Source organism: Megascapheus bottae, chromosome 17, assembly GCF_031878675.1.
Source record: "Megascapheus bottae isolate mThoBot1 chromosome 17, mThoBot2.hap1, whole genome shotgun sequence".
Taxonomy (NCBI): domain Eukaryota; kingdom Metazoa; phylum Chordata; class Mammalia; order Rodentia; family Geomyidae; genus Megascapheus; species Megascapheus bottae.
The window spans coordinates 16,141,697-16,153,465 of NC_143525.1; the positions used below are offsets into that span (position 1 = coordinate 16,141,697).

The 11,769-nt window shown below is 41.2% G+C and overlaps 1 protein-coding gene across 1 annotated transcript in view; it reads right to left on the bottom strand.

Moving 5' to 3' along the window:
- Window positions 1-11,756, bottom strand: part of Ddx42 (DEAD-box helicase 42) — a 37,119-nt gene extending 25,363 nt beyond the window's left edge. Inside the window, exon 1 of the mRNA XM_090349948.1 lies at window positions 11,608-11,756. The gene's annotated coding sequence lies outside the window, so the exon portion shown is untranslated. The remainder of the gene's footprint in view (window positions 1-11,607) is intronic.
- Between the last annotated feature and the right edge of the window lie 13 nt (window positions 11,757-11,769).

Below are 11,769 nucleotides of genomic sequence, written 5' to 3' on the forward strand. Positions count from 1 at the left end.
CGGCCCTTCAAAGATTTGCTGTGGTTTTTTGTTTGCCATCCTGGGCTTGAGCTCATGGTCTGAGCACCCTAAATCTAATTTTAAAAAGACTTGTATGCTTGTTTCTATCTCTACATATAATTTTATTTGAAACTTCTGCTTCTCAATGAAAACTATACCTAAGGTATTTCCTTAGTTGATAAAGCATTTGCCCTCATGTATAAAGCCTAAGGTTCAAAACCCAGCACTGCAAAAAAACAAAAACAAAAACAAAAAACCTCAATGATATTGGTGTACAAAAAGCACAAGGTTCAAAACCCACCACCACAAAACAAACCTCCATAATATTCGCCTTCAGATCTATCAAATTTCAACCAAATGATTTTCTTCTAAAATTCTGAATAAACTGCTACTAATTTTTTTTTATCTCAAACTAATAGGAATGTGGTATTTAGTATTTAATATCATTCTCTTCAAAAGGATTTGATTATAATCAACAGTTTATTGAGTTGCTAAAAAATATAAGAAATATCTTCAGGAATCTAATGTAAGTAAGAAATGGTATTAGCCAATTGAAGTTACTATGAAAGACCTACTTTTATTTTTGTTCTCAAGGAATTTCTATTACACCAGGAAAAAGCAAAATACAAAAATAACCTATAGTTAAGTTTACTGTAACTAAGACTGACATGCTGTTAGCAATATTAACAGAAACCTAAATTTAAAAGACAATTATGGGGCTGGGAGTTTGGCCTAGTGGTAGAGTGCTTGCCTAGCATGCATGAAGACCTGGGTTCAATTCCTTGGTACCCCACATACATAGCAATAAGCCAGAAGTGGTGCTGAGGCTCAAGTGGTAGAGTGCTAGCCTTAAGAAAGTCCAAGGACAGTGCTCAAACCCTGAGCTCAAGCCCAGGACTGGCAAAAAAAAAAAGACAATTATTTGAAGACAGTATCTACGTAGGTGTCTCTAAGGAAACTTATGAGCCATACATTTATTAAGCAACTGCCCATAGAAAATATCCATGAATAAACTATAATTCAGGGCCAGGAGTTTGGCTCAGTGGTAGAGCTCTTGCCTAGCATTCATGAAGACCTGGGTTCAATTCTTCAGTACCACATACATAGAAAAAAGCCAGAAGTAATGCTGTGGCTCAAGTGGTAGAGTTCTAGCCTTGAGAAAGCCCAAGGACAGTGCTTAGGCCCTAAGTACAAGCCCCAGAACTAGCAAAAAGAAAAAGAAGCTAAAATTCACTGACACAGTGCTTCAAGTATGCAGGTAGCCTATGATTAGGGATCATAAAGAAATCCCCCAAATTTCTTTATAAAAACAAAAAAAAATCGGCTTATAAATTGTATCCTTTTAGTTTTGGTTCCACAGAAACTTTTCTTAACATTTTTTTAGGTCCAAGACTAGGACTGGAAATCAGTGACTACCTAATGCCCCTCACTGGCTAGCACCCTACCAAATGAGTCATCAACATCTCTAATCAATCCCAGTATTAGTTTTTTTCTTTCTTTTTGTTATTGGTCATGCAGCTTGAACTGAGCCTGGGCGCTGTCCCCACTTCCTATTTTCTTGAGGTTAAATGGAGATAAGAGCCTCAGATCCTTTTGTGCCTGGGCTAGCTTTGAACCTTGATCCTCAGATCTCAGGCTCCTGAGTAGCTAGGATTACATGCGAAAGCCAGGGCCAGCTTCTGCCCAGGCTGACTTTGAATCTTGATTCTCCTAAGTAGCTAGGATTACAGACACGATCCACTAATACCTAGATATTTTAAGTACAATGTTTAAAATACAACTTTTAGTCAACAAAATCCAATTTGTCATGATTTTAATTATTATATACATTTCTAGAGATATTTATTAAACAAAAATTAACAGAAAAAGGGTATTAAACAAGGAAGTGATTTTATTTATGCTAAATCAGTGTCATAAGTTATAACTGGAAGACAATTAAAATGCTAATTGCAGTTATTGGGTTTTTACTTTTTTGTGGTGTTTTCCATTAATAAATACTAAAATGTTTATACAGACTTTTAAGCTAATGTAGGCTTAAGCTAATGTAGGAAGAATTCAAGAAACTTCATTTACATGAACACTGCTGAAGGGACCAGAAACAACATGTCTAGAGACTTCTGCTTTAAAGACTTGGTGTGTAGGGTCGGGAGTTTGGCCTAGTGGTAGAGTGCTTGCCTAGCATGCACGAAGACCCAGGTTCGATTCCTCAGTACCACATACATAGAAAAAAAGCCGCAAGTGGTGCTGAGGCTCAAGTGGTAGAGCCCTATCCTTGAGAAAGTCCAAGGACAGTGCTCAGGCCCTGAGCTCAAGCCCAAGACTGGCTTAAAAAAAAAAAAAAAAAAAAAGACTTGGTGTGTAGTGATGATGCCATCAACAGGGATGGAAATTGTAGCATGGTAAACACATGTGTTTATGAGAGAGCTAAAGAAACACATCAAACAGGGTCTAAACTACAGAGAATGGGCCTATTCTCACTAAATCAAAGCCATACAGTTGAATAAAGTATTTGGAATAGGGGTTAATGGTATAGAGATAAGCTAGTACAGGGAACAGAGAACAAGAGGCAAGCAAGACAAATCTTAGGATATACCAGTATCTCAGAACGGACAAAGACTCACATGAAATTCCAAAAAGGAACATAAAGAAGAGTATAACACAAGATAACAAGAAAGAAATGTCTAATGTCAAAACCAAAACTAGAGATCTGAGGATTAAGGTTCAAAGCCAGCCCAGCACAAAAGACTCTTTATTTCCAATCAACCTCTAGAAAAACAGGAAATGGGGCTTGGCTTAAGGGTAGCGTGGCATCCTTGAGCTGAAGAGCTCAGGACAACACCCAATAATATAGATATAAATTTAATCCTGCATAATCAAATTATGAAACAAGCAAATCATGTACTTAATTTTTTTCTTTTCTTTTTATTTTATTTTTTTGCCAGTCCTGTCCTTGGGCTTTCTCAAGGCTAGAGCTCTACCACTTGAGCCTCAGCACCACTTCCGGTGCTATGTATGTGGGGTACCGAGGAATTGAACCCGGGTCTTCATGCATGCTAGGCAAGCACTCTACCACTAGGCCAAACTTCCGGCCCCTCTTTTTTTCTTCTTCTATGTATGTGGTACTGAGGAATCGAACCCGGGTCTTAATGCATGCTAGGCAAGCACTCTACCACTAGGCCAAACTCTCGGCCCCCATGTACTTGATTTTTTTTTTTTTTAAAAAATGCAACTTCTACAATTCCTTTGTACAACTACTTAAAGAGAATGAATATATATATATGTATATATATATATATAAATTTTTAAAAAAAATTCAACTTCTAGCCAGGTGCCTGTGGCTTATGCCTGTAATCCTAGGCTACTCAGGAGGCTAAGATCTGATGATTGTGGTTTAAAGCCAGGCTGGGCAGGAAAATCCATGAGACTCTCATTCCTAATAAACTACTAACAAAGCCTAAAGTGGAGCTGTGGCTCAAGTGGGAGAGCTCTAGCCTTGAGAAAAGTCCAAGGAGGGGGGAGGGTAATGGGTACCAAGACATGTGAAAGGGTATCAATGTATGTGAATTAATGCACCTTCTATCTGGCAAATATCATGTAACCCTTTCACTAATTACAATAAAAAAAAATGCAAAAAAAAAAAAAAAAAAAAGAAAAGTCTAAGGATAGTGCTCAGAGTGCTCAGGCCCTGAGTTCAAGCCCCACAACTGGCAAAAAAAAACAAAACAAAACAAAACCTTGAGCAAAAGAAGCTCAGGGACAACAAACCAGGCGCTGAGTTCAAGCCCTATGCTTACCTGCACTCTCCCTCACAAATCAATCAACTTCTGAGGCCTTAAGTTCAAACCACCCTAATATATGCAATAAATACAAAAACTTCTGCTACAAATAAGCAGGCAGTCTGGCCTTCTATAGATGAAAGCTACTTACTAGCTTTCAGATTCAGCACTATGCAAAAGCAATCAGTTTAGGCTGGGAGTTTGGCCTAGTAGTAGAGTGCATGCCTAGCATGTATGAAGATCAGGGTTCAATTTCAGTACTACATACATAGAGAAAGCAGGAAATGATGCTGTGGCTCAGCTGGTAGAGCTCTAACCTTGAGATAAGCCCAAAGACAGTGCTCAGGCCCTGAGTACAAGCCCCAGGATTGGCAAACAAACAAACAAACAAAAAAATCAATCAGGCCTGGAGTTTGGCCTAATGGTAGAGCGCTTGCTTAGCATGCACAAAGACCCAGGTTCAATTCCTTGGTACCACATACTTAGAAAAAGCCAGAAGAGGGCCGGGAGTTTGGCCTAGTGGTAGAGTGCTTGCCTAGCATGTACGAAGACCCGGGTTCGATTCCTCAGTACCACATACATAGAAAAAAAGCCAGAAGTGGTGCTGGGGCTCAAGTGGTAGAGCTCTGGCCTTGAGAAAGTCCAAGGACAGTGCTCAGTCCCTGAGCTCAAGCCCAGGACTGGCAAAAAAAAAAAAAAAAAGAAAAAGCCAGAAGTGGTGCTGAGGCTCAAGTGGTAGAGTTCTAGCCTTGAGAAAAATCCAAGAACAGTTCTCTGGCCCTGAGCTTAAGCCCAGGACTGGCCAAAAAAAAGAAAAGCATTCAGTTTACTAGTTGATTTCAGAACACAATGCTATTCCCCCCAACCTCTTGCCTCTAGCAAGAACAAAAGTACACTCTATATAGCTTACTGATTAGAATGTCAGTCCCATAAAGGCAAAAACTTTCCTATCTCATTCACCAGTGTATCCTTGTATACTACTCAAAATTTTTTTAATAAGGGACTCCGGATATAGCACCAAAGTTAAGTTGTTGATTTGCCTATGCAAGGCCCTTGGATGGATCCCTAACATTTGGGAAAAAAATTTTTTTTTCAGTGAATAAATATGCATCCAGGCTCTCCAAAACAACTACTACTTTCCATTATTACAAATCTTGTTATTGAACCATCCACATTTCCTGATTAAATCTAAGCCAATCTCTCTTGATTAGTTTTTCCTTTTTTTTTTTTTTGCCAGTCCTGGGCTTGGGCTCAGGGCCTGAACACTGTCCTTGGACTTTCTCAAGGGTAGGGCTCTACCACTTGAGCCACAGCACCACTTCTGGCTTTTTTCTGTGTCTGTGGTACCGAGGAATCGAACCTGGGTCTTCGTGCATGCTAGGCAAGCACTCTACCACTAGGCCAAACTCCCAGCCCAGTTTTTCCTATTTTTAAAAGCACATATAAGACTGGTGAACCTTGATAATCACAGAGGTGTGAGGGATTAGAGCTGACAGACTAAGTTACTCCTAATTTTAGTTTGGCATGAATATGGAAGGAGAGAAAATCTACAGACCTCTTCATAGGCTATTAATCTGCATTTTCTAAACACTGCTTGAAGAGATATCCCTCATATACTTAATAAGTCAAAACATAATAAGGATATTTAAAAGTTAACTGTAGTCCTACTAGTTGTGGATCTGTTCGAAACTTTTTCTTTTGGTACACACACACACAGAGAAAGCTTTTTTTTTTTTTTTCTGGTCCATCCTGGGCCTTGAACTCAGGGCCTAGGCAATGTCCCTGAGCTACCATGTTAGCTACAGTGCTACTTCCACAGAACGCTTTCTTTCAGATTATAATTAATATAGCTGGTACTCCATCCTTCCCATCAAGCTAGTAAACTCATATTCAATAACTCTGATATCTCACCTCTACTTCCATAAAAACTTAACAGTCTAATGACAAATGAAATTACTCAGTAGCTTTGGAACACTGGCTTTTACCACATTTCTGTATACCCTAGTAAACTTCTGAGGACTTCATTAAAAACAGCCAATGAGCACATGAAAAATATGCCTTAGATCATTAATTAAAGAAACACAAATAAAGACCAAATTGAGGCTGGGCACGGGTAGCCATACCTGATACCCTAGCTACTTAGGAGGTTGAGATCTGAGGATAAAGGTTCAAAGCCAATCTGGGCATAAAAGTCTGTGAGACTCTTACCTCGAATAAACCACTCAGAAAAATGGTGCTGTGGCTCAAGTGGTAGAGCACTAACCTAAAATAAAAGCAGTCCAGGGGGCTGGGAGTTTGGCCTAATGGTAGATGCTTGACTATCATGCATGAAGACCCGAGTTCGATTCCTTGGTACCACATACATAGAAAAAGCTGGAAATGGTGCTGAGGCTCAAGTGGGAGAGCTCTGGCCTTGAGAAAGCCCAAGGGCAGTGTTCAGGCCCTGAGCTCAAGCCCAGGACTGGCAAAAAAAAAAAAAAAAAGCAGTCCAGGGACAGCATCCAGGCCTGGAGTTCAAGCCCCAGCTCAGGGGAGGGGAAGGGACACCTGAGATATGATTTCACATTCATTATGATAGCAACTATTAAAAGCAAATAGAAAGCAGTGCTGTGGCTCAAGGGGTAGGGCGGTAGCTTTGAGCTGTATAGCTCAAGGACCACACCCAGGCCCAGAGTTCAAGCTCCATGACCAACAGAAAACAAAAACAAACAAACAAACAAACAAAAAATAGAGGCCAGGCATGGTGGCTCACACCTGTAATCCTAGCTACTCGGGAGGCTGAGATATGAGGACCATGGTTCAAAGCCAGCCTGGGCACAAGTCTAGTGAACTCTTATCTTCATTTAATCACCAGAAAACAGGAAGTGCACTGTGGCTCAAGTGGCAGAGTGCTAGCCTTGAGTTGAAGAGCTCAAGGACAATATCCATGCCCAGAGTTCAAGCCCCACAACTGACCCCCCCCTCCCTTGGCGCCCCTATCCCCTCCCCAAAAAAGGCTGGTATTGGTGGTTCATACCTATAATCCTAGCTACTACTATCAGCTGGGCAAGAAAACTTATGAGATTCTTATCTGAGATTCTTATCTCTAATTAACCAGAAGAGCTGAAGAGCTAGGGACAGTGCCCAAGCCCAGAATTCAAATCCCACAACAGACCCCCCCCCCAAAAAAAGTGTTCAGAGCCACAAACTACACATATACAAAAATACACACACACATACACACACACACACACACACACACACACACATGGATTTGTACATCACCCACTCCAGACACTGAAGCTCTAGAGGTAGCACAGATATCTTCAGAAAAGCACTCACAAGAGAAATATGACTGACCATCATGCCATTACCAAGTTCTCCCTGACCAGTCTGCCACAAGAAACTCAGAAGACAACATCCTATTTGTATTCACTGCAAATGTCAAGGCTGAAAAGAAATTCTGACATCGATGTAGCCAAGGTGAACAGTCTGATCAGGCCTGATGTCCTTAAGGCATGTTTCACAGGCTCCTTATTATGATGCTTTGGATATTGCCAACAACATAGAGATTATGCAGAGACAGGGACTTAGCTCTACAGCAGAGCAAATATGAGGCTGTGTGAACCCAGATGAACCTACCAAATGAAAATACCAAATAAAGAGTCCAGCTGACCAATTAAACTTACAGAGACATACATTTATTTTTTGTCAGTTGTGGGGCTTGAACTCAGGGCCTCGGTACTATTCCTAAGCCTCTTTATGCTCAAAACCAGTGCTCAATCACATGGGCCACAGGGCCACTTTCAGTGTTTTTTGTTTTTGTACTTTTTTGTGGGTCCTGGGGCTTGAACTAGGCCTGGGCGTTGTCCCTGAGCTCTTCAGCTCTAGGTTACACTACCCTGGAGCCAAGCCCCACTTCCTATTTTCTAGAGGTTAATTGGAGATAAGAGTCTTAGATCCTTTTGTGCAGAGGCTGGCTTTGAACCTCCATTCTCTGATCTCAGCCTCCTGAGTAGCTAGGATTTCAGGTGTCAGCCACCGCACCTGGCTTACTTTCAGTTTCTTTCTGAGTGGTTAACTGGAGCTAAGAGTCTCACAGGGGCTTGGGACTTTTCTGCCCCGCTGGCTTTGAACCTCCAATCTCAGACCTCAGCCTCCTGAGTAGATGGGATTACAGGCCTGAGCAATCAGCACCCAGTTACATTTATATTTTCTAGATATACACCTATGTATCTAGTCACCATGAGAAACAAAGTAACAGTGCTGGTGGGAATTAAAATGGATAAGTAGCTATGGAAAATACTGTAGTGGGTTTTCAAATGATAAAATGGAATTAACATATAATACATCAACTTCAAGATATATATCCAAGGGCCGGGAGTTTGGCCTAGTGGTAGAGTGCTTGCCTAGCATGCACGAAGACCTGGGTTCAATTCCTCGGTACCACATACATAGAAAAAAGCCAGAAGTGGTGCTGTGGCTCAAGTGGTAGAGCTCTAGCCTTGAGAAAATCCAGGGACAGTGCTCAGACCCTGAGCCCAAGCCCAGGACTGGCAAAAAAAAAAAAAAAAAAAGATATATATCCAAAAAAAGTGAAAGTAGGCACTAGAACAAGTAATTGTTCACACCTGGTCAGCATTAATCATCATAACCAAAAGATAAAAGCGATACAACACTGATCAATGAATGGGTAAACAAAATGTGGTATGTATGTACATATGATGGAATTCTATCTCAATATTTTTAGATGGATTATTTGATTTAATTTATAAGAGCAATTATGTCTATATAGGCCTCAGACTACTCTGAAATGCAAGCATGTGAAAAATCAGGTATCTTATTCTCAAGAAGATTCCTTTTAAGGGTTGAGGATACAGATCAGTGATGGACTACTTGCCCAGCGGCACAGGGCTCTTGATCTGGTTCCCAAAACTGCAAGTCTTTTTGTTTCAAGACTAGGACTCAAACTCAATACCTGACACTTTGCTCATTGGCTAGTACTCTACCAACTGAGCCATATCTCCAACCCCGATAATAATTCTTTAAAAAGTCAAACATCCCACTGAGGGCATGGTTCAAGTGGTAGAGCCCTGCCTAGCAAATGTGAGGCTTTAATTCAATCAATAAATATTTGTGAAGAATTAGCTGTAAAACAGAACCATAAATTTTAATGAGCAGCTGCTTTAAAGAGAACAGTCTTAATAATAATATCCATTGTTTCATATTGACAAATAGCTAGTTTTTCCTGTTGTAGGCCCAGTACTATGAAAGCTGACTCCCATGCATACTCTTCTTCCCATCGTCATCTCCGCTCTCATCATAATGTCCTAACAAGTTATCTAATCTCCATATAAGTACTACAGTGATCAGGAAAACAAACGAGGTTCTTATTTTATGTCAAGAGACTGTTAATGGCTCTGAGGATATAGTAATGGAACTAGTCATGGCCTTCAGAGAGTATAATAACTTTCAGGCTACAGTATGTTTAGAAAAGAAAACAAAACAAATAAAAAAAAACCAAAGCATTTAATTTCATGTACAAAACCGCTGTGAAATAAAATCAAGCATAAAAGAGGTAAGCTACTGAAGGCCTCTTTTGAAGGTGAATGCCACTTGACAGGTAACAACCCACACAACTCTACCATTCCAAGAATATCTGTTGTGCTGCAAAAACTGCAGTGATATACATGTACATGCTGCACCTACAATGAAAAACAATGAAGCTGGGCATTCATGGCTCATGCCTATAAACCTAGTTACTAAGGAGGCTAAGATCTGAGGATGACAGTTCAAATTTAGCCATAAAACTCTTATCTCCAATTAGCACCAAAAGGCTAGAAGTAAGGCCCAAATGGTAATACAACATACAAATACAATATAAATAATTGATGGTAATGTTAGAAGTATCCATTCCTGTTGGTTGAATGGAACTAAGGGCTGATAACTATGAATTTAACAACACAAATCTGAAGAACAGTACTCCTCCATGAATTACATTACACTATTACAATGTAAGTTAAAAAAAAAAAAAAAGGTTTGTTTTTTTTTGGTGGGTCATGGAGCTTGAACTGGGCCTGGGAGTTGTCCGTGAGCTCTTCAGCTCAAGGCTACTGCCCTACCCTTGAGACAAGCTCCATTTTCCATTTTCTAGAGATTAACTGGAAATAAGAGTCTGGGATTCTTTTGTGCCTGGGCTGGTTTTGAATCTTGATCCTCAGATCTCAGTCTCCTGAGTAGCTAGGACTACAGGCATGAGCCACCTTGCCCAGCTCAGTAAGTCAAATCATATCCCTCTGCTCAAATGGTTCTGTCATCTTCTACATCTTGAAGTTGAAACTCATAATAACAACTGTTTTAGTCTCAACCTATAAAAGCTGTTATGTGGACCCCTTTATCTCTCTTCTTCCCAGACCTTATCTGCTACTATCAGGTCCTCCTCTGCCCCCTGTTCCAAGCACATTGGTCCCCTATTGTAACACTTTTGTCCTCTTCAAGGTCTTTTTCCTTGCTATTCTCTTGCTTGAAACATTCCTTTCTTCCATGCTCCCAGGGCTCAAGTCCTCTTCACATCCTTCCAGTCTGTTTAAAGATCAGCTTGTCTTAAAAGGACTTCCCTTACCACTCTATTGCAAATTGCAAAATCTCCCTATTCTCTTTTCCAATTAATTTTTTCCCTCCCTTTACACGCCTAACAATATATATGTCTCTCTACCTCACTTTACAGAGTTAAGTTTCATGAAGGCAGAGGCCGGCCAGACACCTACCCTTGACATACCTAAATTAAATAATACTAGGAAGTAAGCACACAGCAGACACCAACAAACATAATTTTTGGATGAATTACACATTAAGTTAGACAGTGTTGCTTTGAGTTACAGGAAAACAATACCTTTTTCTTCACCGCTTAGTCTTAAAAAAAAAAAAAAAGAATGCTTGGAACTAAACACTGCTCAAATTTTACTGAGCTCTAAAACGTTTAAAATAGATTAAGATACAGCCTTGAGCAGAAAAAGCCCCAAGACCAACACACACATACACACACACACACACACACACACACACACACACACACACACACACAGTATCTTTAAAACCAAATATAAATAATTGCTGGTTGATGTTAGAAGTATCCTTTCCTGTTAGTTGAATAGGCCTTTTAGGAGCTGAATATGAGGGAGGATACAGAAATAACCTTTTCAGAAAGTAGCATACAAGAAAGCCATAGGATATTGCCTGGTAGCCTAAAAGAGGGAGGGCAGAGAAAGTCAATGAAGTGCTAAGAAAGCTTTCTAACTAAAATGACAGCTTTTCCTTAGGTTTTTGGTGCGTGTCCTCGAAATCCACATAAATTATTTGCTCACATCAGATAGATTCTCCAGAAGACCGCAAAAAAAAAAAAAAAAGTTTGTAACTATGGTGATGACGATCAGTGACCTACCCAAGGATTTATACAGATCACGGTCTTTTTATGGTCATCTAATTTGTAAACCTGTACTACCCACCGCTGCCCACTTGGGTCAGAATCCTCCTGTGGCCGTCCCTGCCTCCAAACCCGACGTCCCGCAAATCCTTCCCCTAAGCAAGGCGCCGCCTCCGGAAAGCAGCCAAGTGGGTCTCGCTAAGGCTAACGAGAAGCGGGAACCGTGGGTGGGCCGACGCGGATCCGAATCATCCCTCGAGGCTTCAGACCACACTTCCGTCTCACTCCCGATCCCCGGCGCCCGGAGACTTCTCCGACTCTTTGTTAAGCGAGACCGAGGTTCCTCCGCCCTCGCTAGGCCCCACAGTTACTTCTAGTGCCCCCCCAAGGGCTAGCGGCCCCGGCGTCTATCATCACCTTCACACAAACCTGCTGCTATGGATGCAGCGGTAGCTGCCACTACCACCGGCGCGATGAGAATGCCACGGCCCCGAAAAACGCGCGGCCCAGGCCTTATCCCGCCGCGCAGCTTCCTCTCCGCCCCTTTCGCTGCCGCCGCCGCCGCCGCCGCCGCCGCCGCCGCTGCCACCG